The 19,236-nt window shown below is 44.3% G+C and overlaps 1 protein-coding gene across 11 annotated transcripts in view; it reads right to left on the reverse strand.

Annotated features, from left to right (window-relative positions):
• Nucleotides 1-19,236, reverse strand: part of PPP6R1 (protein phosphatase 6 regulatory subunit 1) — a 1,126,148-nt gene that overhangs the window by 730,507 nt on the left and 376,405 nt on the right. The gene's annotated exons all lie outside the window — the stretch shown is intronic.

The raw sequence follows: 19,236 nt of genomic DNA on the forward strand, positions 1-19,236 counted from the left end.
AAAGGCCAGTCTGCTGCCTCCCCACACTCAAAAGCAGAATTCCTTCTCCTACTGATCCTGGATATAATGGAGTCAAACGGACTAGCCCCTCTAGAGCTGCAATCTGGAAATGAGAGGTAACAATGGAAAGTGGAGAGTTCCCCCTTTCCAACACGGATTTGCACAGGGGATCGGAAGGTAGCATAGTCTACCACTAGACATCCAGCAATTTCAATCTGGAAGGAAAGTTCCACACTGACTATACCCCTAATAGGGCTTAAAGCGCCTTACTAAGCAGGTATCCTCAACCTTTCAGCTCTCTATAGGCATGGTTGTTATCAGGGGGTCATCGAGAGGTCACTCCCCAGGACCCTGAAAGCTTATTGGACTGCAAGGATGAAATCAGAGGGGATGCAGTATGTACAAGGCCCAATATAGCACCCAGTACAAAAAGAAAGCACGAAAGGGCTGTCATAGGAATGGGGAGACTCTCCTCTTGCAAACTCTGCACCTACCAGAGCTTCCGGCTTGGAGATGGCATTTGGAATTTGATCTGAAAGCACAAGCTCTCTCATTGGACAGAGATTTCATTCTTGGGTGAATAACCCTTGGCACTAGCAACAGGTTCTACTAAAGGAGATAAGTCTGAATGTCAGACACGGGGGATTGGTTACAAATAAACTACAAATCTACTGCGGATGCAGCCCCTCCTGACAGAGCCACAAATCCTCTCACCCTCCCTTGAAATCAATCAGGATTAATCAAGCACAGCTAATCACCCGATATGGTATCCAGGCTCTCGCAGACCCCGGAGGCTTATTCGAACAGCCAGGTAGTGAGGGCCATTTGGAATTTCGGAAGTACAGTTATGGTCCGAGGAGAATGGGGAGGATGTTCCAGGTCACTGCTTCGATGTGGGAGAATGAGCGTTCTTCACTGCTGCTTCAGTAGATGCGGGGAGTATGGGCAAGTGAAAGAGAGAATGATTGGTGAAAGTTCAGTCAGTGGTTAATGTAGGAGGGTCCTTGGTTGTGTAGAGCCTTGTGTATGTGGTTCAGCAGCATGAATTGGCATCTCTTCTGTACTGGGAACCAGTGGAATTCCAGAGGTGGGGTGTGATATGGGTTTATGGGGGAAGGCCAAGGATGAGTCTGGTGGTGGTCTTTATAGTCTGAAGTCTCGGTGGAAGGTGTGCGGCGATTCCTACGTGAGGGCATTCCTGTAGTCCTGTCAGCCGGTGATGGATTGTATCATGGTGCATCTTGTGTGTGGGGTAGCCACTTGAAGATGTTAAGGAGCATGTGCAGAGTGAGGAAGCATGCAGAGGAGATAGCACTGACCTGTGATTTCATGGGGAGCTTGTTGTCAATGATTATTACAAGGGTTTTGGTGTGGTTCAAGGGAGTGGGTGCGGGTCCTAGGTCTAATGGCCACCAGGAGGCATTCAATGTGTTGCTACTGTTGCCAAAGACCAGTACCTCAGTCTTGTCTGGCAGTTATTTTTCATCCAGTCAGCGACGGTTGTCATGCATCTGTGGAAGTTAGTTCTGGTGGTAGTGGGGTCATCGGTGAGTGAGAGGATGAGTTAGATGTAGTCTGCGTAGGAAATTATGCTGAGAGCGTGGGATCAGATAATGTTGGCCAGCGGGGTCATATATGCGTTGAAGAGAATGTGGTTGAGGGATGAGCCCTGGGGAACACCGCAGGTGATCTCCTTGGGTTCAGAGGTGAAAGAGGGGTGATGGATCCTCTGGGTTCTCCTGGTGAGGAAGGTGGTGATCCATCTGAGCTTTTCCCTTTGGATGCTGATGTGGTGGAGTGTTTCGATCAGTGTGTTGAGGGATACAGTGTTGAAGGCTGCCGAGAGGTCGAGGAGTTTCAAAGCTGCTGTTTCTCCTCAGTCGAGTAGGGTTCGATGCCATCGGTGGCACCGATCAGTGTGTCAGTCAGTCAATAAAACTTTATTTAGTTTGTTACAACCATAAAAGTATACACTTTACATCTTTTCCTTCTGTTAAAAAGCATATGCAAGGCAATTCATAAAAAATGTAGCACATGTTCATCACACATAAAATGACACATTTCCTTTAAAATAAGAGTTACATATTATTCTAAAATTGATAAAAACCAAATAGTTCATACATATACATCCAATGCTTCCGATATGTCAAGTACCGTGCTGTTATCCTTTAATAGCACAATCTCGTATTATCCTCAGGGAACACTTTCGATATTTACTCTGTACACTTGAGGAACACTTTGACTTTACTCATAAATTTCCCCACAGCACATACCCACTAAAAGTGTAACAGCTTGCGTCCTATTCATAATCCTATATTTTTTTAATATTGGACATAAAATCTCCTTTCGTGTATCTAAAAACTTCATGCAATCTAGTAAAACATGTAAAATATCACAGGGGGTACCCAAAGTGCAAGTGCATTTCCCATTATTTTCTATCAAAGTTTTTAACCCCATTATTCACATAACAGGGGTTTATCCCAATTCGCACTTTTAACACCTCACGTCTTAAACTGTAACTAGGTAGCCTATCTACATAAGGATAATGTTGGTCTTTTTCCCAAGCCAGGTTTATATGGGACACTAAAGTTTTTTGCGAAAGATACTCCCGATCATGTATACGAGACGTATCAAGACCCAATGACCTAAGTTCTTTTTCATCTATTATTGGATGTCCTAGCTGCAGGCATAGCCTTAATCATAGCGCTCCATATGCTTCCCTTAATGAGGATCTTGTCTCTTTCGCCCAGGACTAGCTCACTAATGGCAATTTCACTTTTATACCACTATGACATTTTATGGGATTCCTCTGCCCCTAGGCCCTGCCAGAAACATATTACAGGCTGTTATAGCCCAAGAGGAAATTCCCAACTCTAATCTTGCTGCTTGTACCATAGGCTATTTTGGCAGCGAGAACAAGCTTTTTAGAGTATTTCCCTCCTCTTTATCCAAACAGGTTTTGCCGCTTAAGTAAAGTACTTCTGCCCCATACAGGAATTGTGGAGGGACCATTGCTAGATAGGCCTTTATAACCGGCCTGTCCGACATTTCTCCGTATACACTGTTGAATCTTTTTAGGCCCTTCACAGAAGCCGCTGCCCTCATTTTTAAAGCTTCCAGATGGGTATACCATTTCAGGTTACTCGTAAACCACATTCCTAGATATCTGTATTCTATTACCCTCTCGAGTAGTTCTGTACCAAGAGAACTTTGTTTTACTCCTCCCGAAACCTAAAACTTTGGTCTTTTCCATGTTCACTACTAATTTTTTATTTAAGCAGTATTCTTTAAACATGTTTAGTTTTCTCTGGAGACCTATCTCCGTCTAGTCCATAATCACCAAGTCATCTGCATATAGTAAGTACGATACATGGTTACCTCCCAGTTTAGGGCTAGCCCCTCTAACCTCTCTTAGTTTTAAAGGTAGGTCGGCTAAGAACAGGGAAAAGAGCAAAGGGGCAAGTACACAGCCCTGCCTAAAGCCATTTCCAATCTGGATCCTCCCAGACAATCCTCCCTCCTCATCCAAGATTATCTTGGCCCAGTTTTCCGTATGTAAGGCCTGGATCAGGGCCAAAAGATCGTCATGTATTTTATACCCTACCAGGGTTGACCACAGCTGCTCCCTGCCCACGAGCTCGAATGCAGCGCGGAAGTCCACAAAACAGAAGAATAAATTACCCATCTGTTCTAATCGACTACCGCCTGATGGACCAGAGAGAAAAACAGTGGTCCACCGTTGAATGTCCTTTAAACCCACCCTGTTCTGGGGGTACTATCTGATTTTCATATGCCCAATCCTTTAGCAAACCCAGGATTACTTTGGAGAATACTTTTTCGCCTATGTCCAGGAGATTTATTAGGCGGTAGTTTTTAGGGGAATTTATGTCGCTTTTGTGTGTATTGGTCTAACAATCGCCCCTTTCCAACTATCTGGCAGAATTCCTGTATTTAATATCCTCTGGAACATATTCGAGAAAAACTCAGCCCACCAGTTTGGATTTGTTTTTATAACGACTGCTGGTAAATTATCTGGGCCTGCAGCTCATGTTAAATTTAACCCAGATATTGTGCTCCTAATATGACCTGGGAGAAATGCACTTTCACATCTTCCCTGACACCTCGCCAGTTATTTGATAATATTTCCCCCCCTTCTTGGCCTTTTGGCATAGATTTCTTCAAGGTAAACTACCCACTTATCCTCCGAAACGGAGCACTGCAGGATCCCTACAGCTTTCCCTGTACATTCTTGTATCATTTTCCAGAAGCCTTTAGCGTTTTTATCTTCAATTGCCTCCAGTAAATTCACCCAGCATTTATCCTTATAGGATCTCTTTTTATCTCTGATAGTTGCCTTATATTTTATCATTAATTTCTTACGTTCAACTGATGATACATCATTGTAACTACCTCGGAGGCATCTTTCATGCCACCTAATAGCGGCCTTAACTTTCCGGCAATCGTCAAACCATGGTTTATTATTGAGAAATACTTTAGCTTTGCTTACTAGCCCGTGATTACCCAGTTTAATTTTTATCCCGAGGCATTCTACCAGTTGCCTTATATCCTAATACCAGGATATTTCATCTCCAGGTGGTAGGTTTTCTAACCCCACTATTAACTGGAGTGCACTCAGTTTCTTTATATATTCTTCACTAATCCTGGTTGTAAGACGCTTAGGGTATTCAACCTCTATTGTAGCGCTTTCTGTCTCTGCGGGCCCTATTTACCTGTAATTCTATCAGCAGTGGATAATGGTCACTGCCCTCTACCCTAACTATTTCAAAGTGTTTAATTAGATGGAATCTCCATGCCTGAATAAATGCATAGTCTATGGGGCACTTTTGCTGCCCTATTTTAAAAGTGCGCTTTGCAGGCTGATCCGGTTCCTTTCTTCCACTAGCACAGACCAGGCCCATGGCCCCCAACAGCTTACCGAGCTCCACATCTTGGGTTGAGCTGTCACACTCGGGGAACTTAGCAAACTATGTTATATACTCTTAGCAGCTCATTCTGCCAAGAGTCTGTTTTTTGGGAGTTTAGTCTATGGTTAAAGTCGCCCAATAACAGTAGCACATCCCTAGGGTATATATCTTGTAAACCTTCTAGGTCCTTTTTTATTCATTCCAGATCCACTTTATACTCATTTATTCTTCCTTTCTGTATGTACACATTTATGATGCATAGACCTTCACCACCTCCGTTATTATTTAATATCAGCACTCTACTACCTAATGCCCAATTACACTGGAGTTCAAGGGGTTCTATATCTCTCGCTATCCTTGTTGAAACCAGTGTCATCTGACCGCCTGATGGCCTACCTACTATATTCTTTCTTGCGGGTTTTACATGGTGTGTAAAGCCTTCCGTAACAGGAGTTTCGTCTCACAGCCAAGTCTCCTGTAAGCAGACAATATCATTCTTCCTAAGAGTATTTTTGAAACTTTCATGAACCAATATTCTTTTATATCCATTAACGTTCCAAGTCAGAATGGCTAGGCTGTGCGACGACCCTAGTTCCTAATCAATATTACTCAAATACCCGTCTTCCGCACAGTCCATATATGCCAATTCTCTATATCTATTCCCAGCCAGAACATCTTCATCATTCCACCCTGGGTTTTTAGGCATTATAGTGATTTCAAGGGCTTCCTTCATACCCCGTCCCGAACTGATCATTTTTATTTGCCGTTCTCCCAACCCCGCATGGTTCCTAAGGAATGGTTTCCCTTGTTTATCCATCAGCACATCCTCTCTTTTTATTATCCTAATTCCTTCCCTTAGCATCTCAGCTTCTGCCTTTTCCATTGAAACTTTTATTAGTGCTGAATGGAGTAAGACCTTCGTTATTTCTTCCCCTTTGATGTCTACCAGGAACCCCACTTCTTTTAGATCTTCTGTACTAACATATCTTAAACTAGGACATTTAGCAAATGAAGAGAAGAGCAGGGATCGATTTAGAAGGTTTAATTTCTTAGATCTTTTCCCCCCCTTTACCTGTCCTATTGGTTCTACAAATAGCCAGGTATCTGCGGGCCTATCTGACTGCAAATCTGTGGATCTTTCCTCTGGTGTTTCTTCCCTTCTTTGCCAAGTTACTTCTTCTCTACCTCAACTCCTGCGCCTCATCCCAGGAATTGGGTTACTAGGCCCTGCACCTATGGACGTCTCCATTCCCCATTCTAGTGCTATGTCCTCCTTTTCCCTGGGGTATTTTCTCATGGTATCCTTAGCACTCTTTACCATACTTTTTCCTGATTCCCACCAAGGTTGTCCCTCAGGTCTACGGGTGCTCCTGTATCTGCAAAGGTTAACTTTTTTGTTTCTGGCCATACTACCTTATCACTTGGCCTTTGATCTGAAGTTACCCCCTTCCCTTTCTCCTGTTGCTTTGCGAGTTGGTTTTTCGATGGGGCCTTTTACCCCCTCCTTCGCCACCAGGTATTTTGTTTTATACCCCTCCTTTACCCATATCTCTTTATAATCATGGGGCGGTGGGATATTTATACTGATGGTTCATCCTCCTTGGGACTATTCACTCTTACCACTTCTACCCCCTAGCCGTATTACTTTCCTCCTGAATTTCTACTGATCTTACTAGAGAGGGCATTAGGCTTTTAATCTGTGTCAACTCTCCAATTATATGCCTAAACTGATTTCCTTGTGTTTTTAAAATGCCCTGCAAGGTTTTCTGCAGCATCAGCATAACCTCAAGCATAGATAAACTGGAGGAACCTGTCACCTCCAGACTATGCGGGGGGAGGCCACATGAATCAATTTGGGCAGCATAGGAGTTTTCCAATCTTACTTTCACGTTGGAACTAAGTTCCCCCTGGTCAAAGTCTTCCTCACACAGAGATTTACTCTGTTTTGCTCTTTCTTCCTCCACCACCTCTACTTCTATGTCCTGAGTAAATAGCGACTGAAATAACCGTGGCAAGGAAGACAAACGTGGTTCCATCAGAATCTCGGCAGTGTTAAAGTTAGTCTGGTTCAAAGACTCCACGCTTATAGCTGCATCGTCCTCTATAATTTGCGGTGTCTCTAGCACACTCATTTCCTTATCTGACATCTCCTTCGGTTTAAAATATTTGCAGATAAAGTCCTTAATAGATTTTGAAACTGCCGAACCGCCTTTTGCGCCTGCAGTCTTGGAAGTCGTCGGCACTTTCTGTGGGATTGAGCCCAAAGAGGGGGTAGACCCCCTCACTGGTGTTTTACTTCCGGTGGGTGTAGCCATATAACCATTTACATCATTCGTACCTTTTCGTACTTAAGTAATACCCTCCATCCCAAGGTTTTATTTCCTAATTTATTGAGGTTTTTCAGGGCTTTTCGGGGTTTAGTTTTCCCTAGGGCCATTGCTTCTGCTTCTCTTAGCTCCTTCCTTCCGTAGTACGTGATTTTATGATGAACTTCTCCTTCACTTTCTTTAAGTTGCCACCACTCATTGGTACACTGCAACTCCAGGCTCCCTGTGCACTTTATATTTTCCCCTTATTATTAATATTATTATTATTATTATTAGAAAAGGAGAAAAATATCTTTTCCACTTACCTCTGTTCTGTAGGCCCACACTCTTGCCTCCACCACTTCTCAATTACAACGTTGCTTTCCTTTCCCCAATCTACCTCCAGTCCAATTACTCAGGCACCTAAGCACTTCACTACCTGGGTCTTGCTGCGGTGTTAATCTTCCAAGGGGTATTCAGTGCCCACCATTTACCCCTCCGCTGCTTATTTTCTTTTAATTAATGCCTCCTAAGTGGGTTTAAATGTAATTGTCTGCATTCGCTCCTGCCGCCTATATTTTAGCAAGCTCCATCCCCACAGGGGCATCTACTGCAAACAGGCTGCCACTCAAGGATCGCGGATCGCGCCTCCCGTTACCGGGCTCGCGGTCCACAGCGCGTACCTTCTGCATTATTGGAGTTTTTACTGGCGGCAATGAAGAAATGCAGGCTCCTCGACCTCGCTGGTCTCCACCAATTGGGAATACGGCGCCCCCATACTCCCTGCCGAAGATCTCGGATGCGGCTGCCGATGGCGGCGTCGAGAACGGAAGTCGGCAATCGGAAGTGCGACGTGAGAAGTGGGAGGTTCCGCACAAGAGCGCGTCCGTAGCCACACAGCAAAGAGAGCATAGTAGGGTCCGATCAGGGTGGTTTTGATGCTGTGATTGCTATGGAAGCCGGATTGAGAGGCGTTGAGTAGCTGGTTCTGCTCCAGGTCTTTCATGAGTTCATTGTTGATTATCTTTTCTAGTACCTTATCTCTGAATGGGAGCAGGGAGATTGGCCCGTAGTTTTTTTTTTAGTTCGCTGGGGTCAGTTGAGTTTTTTTTGTTGTTTTTTTGAGTAGTGGTCTGACTTTGGCGTGTTACAAAGCATCAGGAAACGTTGCGGTGGTGATAGAGGTGTTGAGTAGGGTGGGGAGTTCTTGGCCAATTCTTTTGTTTCCGAGGTTGAAGATGTGGTGCGGGCATGGGTCTGGGGGAGCTCCCGAAGGGGATGGATTTCATGGTGAAGGTGGTGTCCTGGATAGAGAGCATGTTACAGGTGGTTAGCATGTGGTTCCTGTTGGTTATGATGGTGGCGTATGGGGTCGAAAAACTCCACAGGTGTGGGTTTGAAGTTTCTGCATATGGTTGCAATCTTTTAGAAGAAGTGGAACAGCTCCTGTGAGGATGTGATGTTTTAGATGGCAGCCAGGATGGTGAATTCCTTAACAATGTTGAATAATACCTTGATGTTGTTGGCACTGGGTGCGGCAATGGCTCTCTTCTTTGTTACCCTCAGCAGGTGGTGCCTTGCTGGGGTGCCATCTCCTCTCCAACTGTTTGCTGTCTCATTTTGCTGTTCTGATTTCTTGGGTGTATCAGTTGGCCTTTCAGATGACTCTCTCTGGATGTTGCTCTTGATGGGGACAATACTGTCTGCGCAATTTGTGATCCAGGTGCTGAAGTTTTTCACTCCCTGTTCAAGGTTGGTAGCGGTAGCAGGGTTGGAAGGTTTAAGGGCACTCGCCCAGCTGATCTCCGAGATCTTATTCCACCTCCGGTGGGGGAGTTGGTCATCTTGGTGGTGGTGGTGGCGCAGGTGTTGGAGATGCTGAAGTGGACGATGGAGTGATCGGTCCATGTGAGTTCTGCGACATGCAGTATTGGACACAGTTGCTGGAGGTGAAAATGGATCCAGCCTTTTTCTTAGTGTGTGCAGGGTCGTGGACGATCTGGGTCAATCTGAGGCTGCTCATACGGTCAAGGTGGTGTGTGCTGTTTGTCATTGGGGTCGTTGATGTGAAAATTTAGGTCCCTGAGGATGAAGCAGTCCGTGGGATCTCAGGGTAGGGGCGCAATGAAGTCTGCAATGGTGTTGCAGAAGCTAGTGCGCAGGCCTGGTATGCGAGGGGGCCTCTGATGGTTGTCTTGTCATCCGTGTGGAGCTTTAAGTGGAGATGTTCCATAGGGGTAGTGGTGTGGTCAGTAGGGGTGGTGGTATAGATCTCAGTGAAGAAGACCATGTTGGTGCGAGGGTGGCGATGCGGTCACATAATTCCGTGGAATACTTGCGTGGCGAGCGTGTGTTGAAAAGGGCGCATGGGAGTTAGTGTTTTTGTTCAGGTAGGGTCTGTGGTGTTTGGGGTGGGGCTGGTGTGTATGCAGTGGTAGGTGAAGTGGCAGTGGGTGCAGGTGAAAGGTCCTACCGTGGACCGTGGGTCAGTGCAGTGGCAGTTTAGGCTTCCCGGGCTGAGGATGTAGAGCTCAGCGATGGTGAATCTTTACAAGTGGGAGGGTCAGGGGTCGTGGCGCTGAGAGCTGACCTACGGCCCCCCAGACACCAGGGATTACCAACAAAAAAGAACTAAGTGATGGACTAGTCCCTCCGCATCTATTGGTATAAAACCCACCACACTAACTTATGGTCACATAATTTGTTAAGGGTTGTGGGGTGCATCTTTTTCAACAGTGTAGCGTAAAAAAGTCCTTAATGATGTAGGATTATTTAGATAGCAACATTTTAAAGATCAAGGGGACCGACTACACAAGTAAGGAACTACACAAAATAGGCTACGGCATGGGGATTTACTTTGAGAGAAATACCAAAGAGACTCCTATCCTTTTTCTTCACCAAAATGTACACATGAATGTCCATTACAAAGGAGAGCAAACAGTGATCTAGCGGGTCCCATACTGCAGGTGAGATTTTGACCATGTTTAAAATAATATGTCCAGCCTTACCCAGTCCTCAAACACCACAATTGAACAGAGGTCATGTAGGGATTCAAGGATAGTGAATAGTAAAGTAGTACTGCAGTTATGAACCAACTTCCGGTGAGGGTATGCTACTTTTTCGCAAAGTTTCCTCTTACTCCCGTAATGTATTGCATGTAATATCCATATGGCACTTAGTGCAATGTCCACTACTTCACAACATATGAGGGTCCATTTTCTCAACTATATTGATATTTTTACAAAAATGTATTTGCTACTGATGTTTAAGCCTACGCCATATACTTTTTTTTATTGTATTGGATTCATACAGTGCTTTCCATATAACTACCAATGCCTAAAACCCATTTTGGATTGTGAAGTAGATGGACAAGTTACTTGCTTTCGGTAACCCCTTATCTGGTAGAGACATGATCTAGCATCATCTAGATCTTCCAGGCATCAGGCTGAATCAGGAAGGTTTTTGATAGCAGTACCCCAGCACTCTGATAGGTGGTGTTGGTCGACTCCGTGTGATGTCGTAGGCATCGGGTTCATCATAGTCGTGACATCCGCGTCGACTACATAGGCACCACCCCGGCGCGCATATGTGAAAAATACTGATAGCTTTCCAAGCCAAAAGACAACTAGGGCCCTGAAGAGGAATAGCCCTGAACCTAAACCAATCCACATTGTGGGGAGGATGGGTGGATCGTTAAGTAATCTGCAGGTAGATCATGTCTCTACCAGGTAAGGCGTTACCGAGGGTAAGTAACTTGTCCATTTGATAGACACATCTAGCCGCAGATTCCTTACCTCTGAACAGATACCCAAGCAATATCATCCCCGGACGAGGGACTGCGGAAAGATTTCAGACCAAGAAGTCTTGCAAGACAGAGCAGCCAAAGAGGCTCTACCTGCAGACCTGTAGTAGTTTCTGGCAAACGTGTGCAGAGATGCAAACGTGTGCAGAGATGCTCACATGGCAGTTTGGGAGATGTCCGAAACTGGAACACCACGCTGGAGAGCCGTGGTGGCTGCTTTTGTCCAGGTAGAATGGGCTCCAAGGCCCTCAGGAGGTTGTTTATTTTCTAAGGTGTAGCATATTTTAATGCAGAGGATGACCCAGCGTGAAATGGTCCTCTTCTGAACTGCTCGCTCCTTCTTTGCTACCACGTACCCTATGAAGAGTTGGCAGTCCTCCTGGAACTCTTTTGTACGATCAAGGTAGAACAATAACGTTCTGTTTGGGTCCAGACAATGGAGATGCTCTTCTTCCTTGAAAGGATGTTGAGGTGCATAGTAAGTGGGCAGAGCAACAGACTGAACCAGATGTAAAAGTGCTAGCATCTTTGGTAAAATAGATTCCCTAGTGCAGAGCACTTCTTTGTCCTGAAAGACGGTCAGGTAAGGACGCTGAGAAGACAGTGCTTGTAGTTTGCTCACCCTTCTGGCAGTAAATGGCTGTTTTAATAGTGAGCAGCGGGAGGGGACCGCTGTGCAACGGTTCAAAGGGGGCACACATCATATAAGCAATGTAGGTAGCTGGCTATGCATATAGTACACCAAAATGAGGTATAGTGTTCACAGAGTCCAGTTAAATCCCAAAGGTAGGCAGAGGTAAAAGTAGATAGCGCCTTACTCTCTATTTGTGGTAGTGTGGGCGAGCAGTAAGGCTTTATCAGAAGGTAGTGTTAAGCATTTAGTGTACAAACTCAGGCACAAATTGATCTCACACTCAAAGACTGAACAGAGACCAATTTGTTTGTATAAAAATATTATTTAGTTATTTTATTTCTAGAGCCAAGCCAAGCCTGATGCAGGTAAGTGAAACTATACTATGCAAAATCTTCATCTGTGCATTACAGTTGAATGCAGTTGGTTGATTTACAGGTAAGTCAACAGTTCAAAATTACTTTTCAGTTACTTTACAGATTACTGTGCACGTAACTTTTTAGATTACTTTTTAAGTTACTTTCGCTATTCAGTGTGATATGCCTAGATATTCTGCTGGGACATTTCCTAGACAAAAGGTAAGTAAGTATTTTTCATATCTGTAGTTTTTAAATGTATCATACAAACCAACTCCACACTAAGAAGAATTTTCAAGAAAAAGCAGTCAATGCAATTCTATTGGAGGAAACTAAGTTATTGGTTTGCAGGCAAGTACTTATTCATGGCAATTGGTATTCTGGGGTTAGAACCAGGGTTCCCTCAGGGTCAAGGATCGAAACACCCTCAGCAGCACTAGGGCTGCTGAGTGCAGATTGCTGAGGCCCAATGTTATCTAACGGGGGATTGCGGTCCTTCGGTTGGTGGCTGCTCATGAGTGGGCCACAAGGTTGTGGGAGCATAGCTTCAGGTGTAAGGCTCAGGGCAAAGGGGGATCTGGTTTTGCACACACAGTGCACCCACAGCGGAAAAGTGGCAGCCGGGTGCAGGTTTGGTATTGGGTGCCCTGTTTTCAATGGGGATTCTCCGGTTGCAACAAACACTGCAGGCTCGGAGACGAAGATCTTTTAGAGGTGACCACGGGTTGGAGAGTTAAGTTGGGATGCCTGGGGATGCTGGGACACCATTGGGTAGGCCACCCAAGGCCGTGGGATGTCCGGTGCAGGGGTATCTTTGGCGTCTGGTTTTTCTTACCAGTTCTGGTCGCGGTTGGGGGGGGGGGGTCCTCCAAAAAAGGGCTGCAGGCGTCCATTGCAGATTCAAGGTAGGTCCGAGATCACCAGGGCTCTGGTCAGGATCACCGGGGAGACCTCTTTGTGGTGTTGGCCCACTTGAACTTGGGCTGTGGGATTCGGGTGCAGACCGGCAAATTTAGCCGGAGCCAGAGTCTGTGGGTGAGTAAATCCGGTGCTCATGGGAGACAAAGTCTTGGTTTGGGAAGGAAGGGTTCTTAGGGCTGCTGGCAGCAGGACAGACCTGGATTTCGCTAGAGCAGGTTCAAGGTGGGGACAGGCAGGCAGGGCTGGGGCCAAGTTAGTGGGCGGCGTCCTCTTAGTTCAGCATGGCTTCTTCTGTCCTCTTCTCCTGGTCGGTTTTTGTCTGAAGAGGCAAAGGTTCAGGGTTGCCCCTAAATACTAAATTTAGGGGCGTTACAGGAAGGTACAGGTCGTGACCAATAGGTCCCTTCTTGGGAGTGGGTACAGCCCCCTATTCAGTCACATTCCAGTGGGAGGAGGGCACATGCCTCACTCTGGTTGGCTCGGTCCCCCCATCTGCAAGATGGTGGTGACAGTTGTGCTTCACCTCGCCTCCCCCACCTGAGGGGTGGGCTTGGCAAAGGTGGGCACAGCTCCCATCCACACTTGGTTTTCCCAATGATTCTCCAGAGGGGCCAGTTGCTGGAAGCAGCAAATGGCTGGGGTAGCTCACAAAGGGGGCTAGTCTTTGAAGATTCGCCTTCGTAGACCCTACCCATCCTGGGGGAGGAGGATTGCACCTCGTCCCAGGATGTGCATTGTTCTGGACCCCCGAGAGCAGCAGGTTTTCGACCAAGGGGTCCAGAAACACATCTGTTGGTAGCAGCTGGCGAGCACCCACTCAGTCAGAACACTAGAGTTAGGTCGTTTGTCATGGGGGCATCTTTAAGACTCCCTCCGAGTCCATTTTTCATTAAATCCCACACTGGCATGAGTGTGGGTTGAATGTGCTGAGAAGTTTGATACCAAACTACCCAGTTTTCAGTAAAGCCATTATGGTGCTGTGGAGTTTGCAATGACAAACTTCCAGCACCATATACTCATTTTTTTCTTCCTTTGATCTGTTTATTAGGTTTTTACATAAGACACATAGTTGACCGGCATATACATTTTCAAAAGAGCCAGTAGGCAAACTCCAAAACAGAGTGGAGAAGTGTGGCTCAATGGTTAGAGCGGCAGACCCTGATGCAGAGGTCTAGCCCGGGACCAGGGTTCAATTCCCCGCCTCGGCGGGTCTTGGGCTCAAAATTCCACGGACCTGATAATTCTCGCCTCGGTGCCTATTCCAATCATGGAGTCCCACTCTGCAACTCTGGGCAATAGCTTGCTTAATCTCCACAACGCCCCCCACAACGCTAAGGATGCCTGGCCCCCACCTTGGGGGTGCCCAGGAGTGAACACCTCACAGGGAAAGCCAGGATGGGTTCCACAGCGGTATTCGTACAAGCGCCTTGAGACCCTTGCGGGTGAGTAGTGCGCTATACAAGTATCAATTTACATTTAATAAAGCGACAATTTGGACACATAAATAGCATCTATCTGTCTCTCTGACATAACTAATCTTACCCATGGTCTAACATGGCAGTAAAGACATTCCAATGTGAATACATTTCCTTATCGATACACAAAGCAATCATACTATGCATGTACATAATGGCTTCGAATATACAACACCTATAGCTCCTCTCGACCATGTCACTATAACCAACTTGTCGATCAAACAATAATATATACATATATATATATTTTTTTTACAACATTCAGGTCGCGATTCCTCTGCCTCTTTGCGGCGGCGGGCTTCGGTGAGGTAGCGAGCCTCCCAAATTGCACACACTCTGGGTAAATATACCAAAGAACCAAACCAGATTCCGTCGTCAGCGTGGTTAAAGATGTTTATTGAATTAAATGGCAAATCCTTGCCAGACGCGTTTTGGAGCAAAGCTCCTTTGTCAAGGGACCCGTGACAAAAGGAGCTTTGCTCTGAAACGCGTGGGGCAAGGATTTGCCATTTAATGCAATAAATATCTTTAACCACGCTGACGGAATCGGTTCTTTGGTATATTTACCCAGAGTGTGTGCAAAAAATAAAAAAATTATACACATATATATATATATATATATATATATATATATATATATATATATATATATATATATATATATATATATATATATATATATATATATATATATATCCAAATCACATTCACACTTCAATTCCTTATGTCGCAAGGGAAGTATGCAAGCACGGACTCCAAATTGCACCAAATAAGTTTTATTTGACGGATGGCAACAAAGTGAATACTCGACGCGTTTCGGGAAGGAAACCCTTAATCACGTATATATATATATATATATATATATATATATATATATATAATAAATATATATATATATATATATATATATAGATATATAAATATATATATATATATAGATATATAAATATATATATATAGATATATAAATATATATATATATATATTTATATATTTATATATATATATAAATATATAAATATATATATATATCTATATATCTATATATCTATATATCTATATATCTATATATCTATATATCTATATATCTATATATCTATATATCTATATATATATATATATATATATATATATATTCATCTCAAAATGCCCTGAGCTATACAGTGGTCACACGATGCAGCCCTTTACCATCCGGTTTGGAAGCCTCAAGGCTGCTTGCAGTTATTTGCATCCATTTCGTTTCTGGATTCCTTGCTCAATTCCCGACGCGTTTCGAGGCAGAACGCCTCTTCCTCATGGGTGCTGCACAGGAAAAATGAATACCTCACCAATGTTTTCTCTTTGATTATTTTATTGAGAACATCGCCCCCAATGGGCGTGGCACACAAAAGTTGCCCGATGGCATGCTGGTTCATGTAGTTCTTGGGGTGAGTAAAGTTCATTATCTCTGTGTTCTTTTGTAGAGCTTATTATAAACCTTAAGTAGGCTGGATTACAAAACTGCAGGCTTCGTTTTGCCATGGGGCTACATGCTTTTACGGAAAGAAAGGGTTTCTTTCCAAGCCTTTCCATTCAGTTTGTAGGAAATGGTGCTCCTCTGCCACGGCCAGGACTGCCGTGTGTTCAATCTTCATCTCAAAATGCCCTGAGCTATACAGTGGTCACACGATGCAGCCCTTTACCATCCGGTTTGGAAGCCTCGAGGCATACACCTGGTCCAAAATATTCGACTCCACAGGAGACCATTCCAGGAATGGATACAGCAGCAATGGTCACAGGCAACAGCGAGTTGGGAAGATCTAGTGGTTGCCACACACGCAGTGCATCAGGAAATAGCGTGGTGGAACAAGGAAAACATATCACGAGGGAAACATGGGCGAAATTAGCAAATTCGCGTTCTGCGAATTCACGCGAAAGCGAATTTGCGGACCGCAAAATCCGCAAATTTGTGCCAACTTGCGAAATATTTAGATTTTGGTGTGTTCGCTGGGTTTTTTTTTTAAGCGCGGCTACCGCGAACTTACCCATGCAGTCGTTTTTGGGTGCTACCATCTTGTTCGCGGGAGGAAAGCAACTCGGAAAATCAGAATCAAGGTAAGTCAACACAGCGCGCGCGAGATTGCATTTTTGAAGCGCGAACAAGCAAAAAAAAGTCGCGAACTTGCGAATTGTTTGGCAATTTCGCGCGATTCGCGGAATCCGAAATTGCCAAAAATCCGCAAATTTCGCAAGCGGAACGAATTTTCAGCCCATGCTAAAGGGAAACCATTCACACAACCAACTCCAACAGTGACCATCACAACAGACACCTCCCAGATGGGGTGGGGCGCGCACATAAACAAACGCAAGTTGAGGGGGTTCTGCTCGCAGCAGGATGTGATCAAGCACATCAACTACCTAGAACTAAAAACTGTTCCCAGCCTTAAAAGCCTTTCAAAAGGAGCTGTACGGAAACAGGGTGTTGACCAGACAGACAACACAACCACCATGTTCTACATCAACAAACAAGGTGGAACACAATCAGTAGCACTATCAGGGCTAGCACAGGAAATATGGGCATGGACCATTTCACTAAAAATCGACCTACTTGTAATACATCTCCCAGGAAAGGACAATGTGGAAGCAGACAGACTCAGTAGGCAGATGGCAGCATCCCACAAATGGGAGATAACCACCAAGAAATACAAAAAGTATTCCAGAAGTGGAGAACACCGCAAATAGACACATTTGCAACACACCAAAATGCAAAATGCCAAAACTTCACATCCAGATCAACAGACCATCGGTCATAAGGGAACGCGCTATGGATAAGTTGGTCAAAGACATTTGCATACGCTTTTCTCCCGATACCACTGATACACAGGGTACTAGGCAAATGCAGGATCAGCAACATGTTGCTAATACTAATAGCACCTCAGTGGGCCAGACAGTCCTGGTTCTCACAAATAGAGGAAATGGCGCAAGCACCAGCACACAGATTCCCAAGAAGAAGGGACCTGTTAACAATGCAGAACGGAAGGGTGCTACACCCAGAGCCAGAGAGCCTCAGCTTAGCTGCATGGCTCCTGAAGACCTAGAATTTGCACACCTCAAACTACCGGCAAGCACAATGGCAGTGCTCAGGGAGGCGAGAAGACCTACATCAAGAAAGTGCTACCTAGCAAAGTGGAAAAGATTCTCCAAATGGTGCATTAGGGAGAAACTGCAAAGGAGAATCACAAGGGAATCAACAGTACTAAAATACTTAACACATCTACTACAACGTAAACTAAGCTACACATCCCTAAGGGTGCACTTAGCGGCGATAGTGGCTTACAGAAGAGGAGAAACAGAGAAAAGTCTCTCCACCTCCCAAGAAGTAAAAAGATTTCTAGAAGGAGCAAAGAGAATTGCACCTCCAAACAGGATGCCGGCACCAGCATGTAACCTCAACGTAGTGCTAACTCAATTGATGCATTAGTTACCGGTTGCCAGAAGATCCACGTTCAAGCTGCTTTGTATCACCCACAAAGCAATACATGGAATGGGACCGCTCTTCATCAGGAATAAAATCACCAAACACATTCAACAAAGGAGCATCTCGCCTCTAAATCCCACCATACAAGAAAAAAGCCATGGGTGGCACATCCTTCTCTGTTCAAGCAGCCAAACTATGGAACTCTTTACCCCCCCCAACATAAGGTCCACCGACAACCACCTTATCTTCAGAAAACTACTCTTCCCCACATAAGCACCATACGCAAACAGAAATTGACAGCATATCCCTCTGTATACAAGCATTTTCTTTTCACTATAGATATGTACCTATCTTTGTGTATTACTTTGTATAAACATGTAAAATAATTATGTTGTTGAGAGAAAAAATAATAATAAATAAATAAAAATCATCTTTGGTCTACATGTACATACTTCGATTGTGCATCTTTGTACCTTCCATGTACTTGGATCTGTGTGTCTGTTACTTTTCTCCTGAAAAAGCATATCCAATGCACTACCCTATTTCTCATCCTGTGCCTCTATCAATATCTTTAATCTACATATACTTAGCTCCTTTATGTATCTATATACTTTCAATGTAATTATGGATCTATATATTTATCACTTTCTTCTAATTTACCATTTCCAATGCACTACCTTATTTCTCAGCCTATACTTCGCTCAAAAGATCTTCTAGCCCAACCTTCTGACTCATCTCAAACTTCTTCTATTACTCCTTCCAATGCACTACCCTATCTTACATCCTATATATCTATGAATATATCCTCGAAATCCACTCTATCATTTATCCAAAAACCATACCACTATTATGATTGCCAAAATAACCCTTTCTAGAATCTCTCCTACTCTACCCCTCCTTGAATCATCTGACACCTCTTTGACTATACCGATCCCCTAAAACAAACCTGTTTAAACTCTTTCCTCTGAGTCCTCCCCTCCAAAACTCCTTTTTACTCATCCAAAAGCCTCCTCCTATTGCTAGACCAAAAAAAACCCACAAAAAAACACCTTTTATGCTTCACTATCCTTTTCAATCGAAATTAACAGACTAACATGTTCACTTCTCAAATTCCATATTAAACTATACTAATATACTACCCAAATAACTGAATAACATATCCACTACTCAAATTACTTTATTTTTTTTTACTATACTAATTTTCAACAGTAATCCTTTATGGGTTCCGGAGTGACGTGCTACTTGCCAGAAAAGCGATTCAACACCCATCAGTGGTAACAAGTGCTATATGAATGCAAATCTTTCTTCCCCTTTTATCCCTCCGCTATCCTTCTCACTCCAAGTAACTGACTAATATCCACCT

Source organism: Lissotriton helveticus, chromosome 7 (assembly GCF_964261635.1).
Source record: "Lissotriton helveticus chromosome 7, aLisHel1.1, whole genome shotgun sequence".
In the NCBI taxonomy this organism is placed as follows: domain Eukaryota; kingdom Metazoa; phylum Chordata; class Amphibia; order Caudata; family Salamandridae; genus Lissotriton; species Lissotriton helveticus.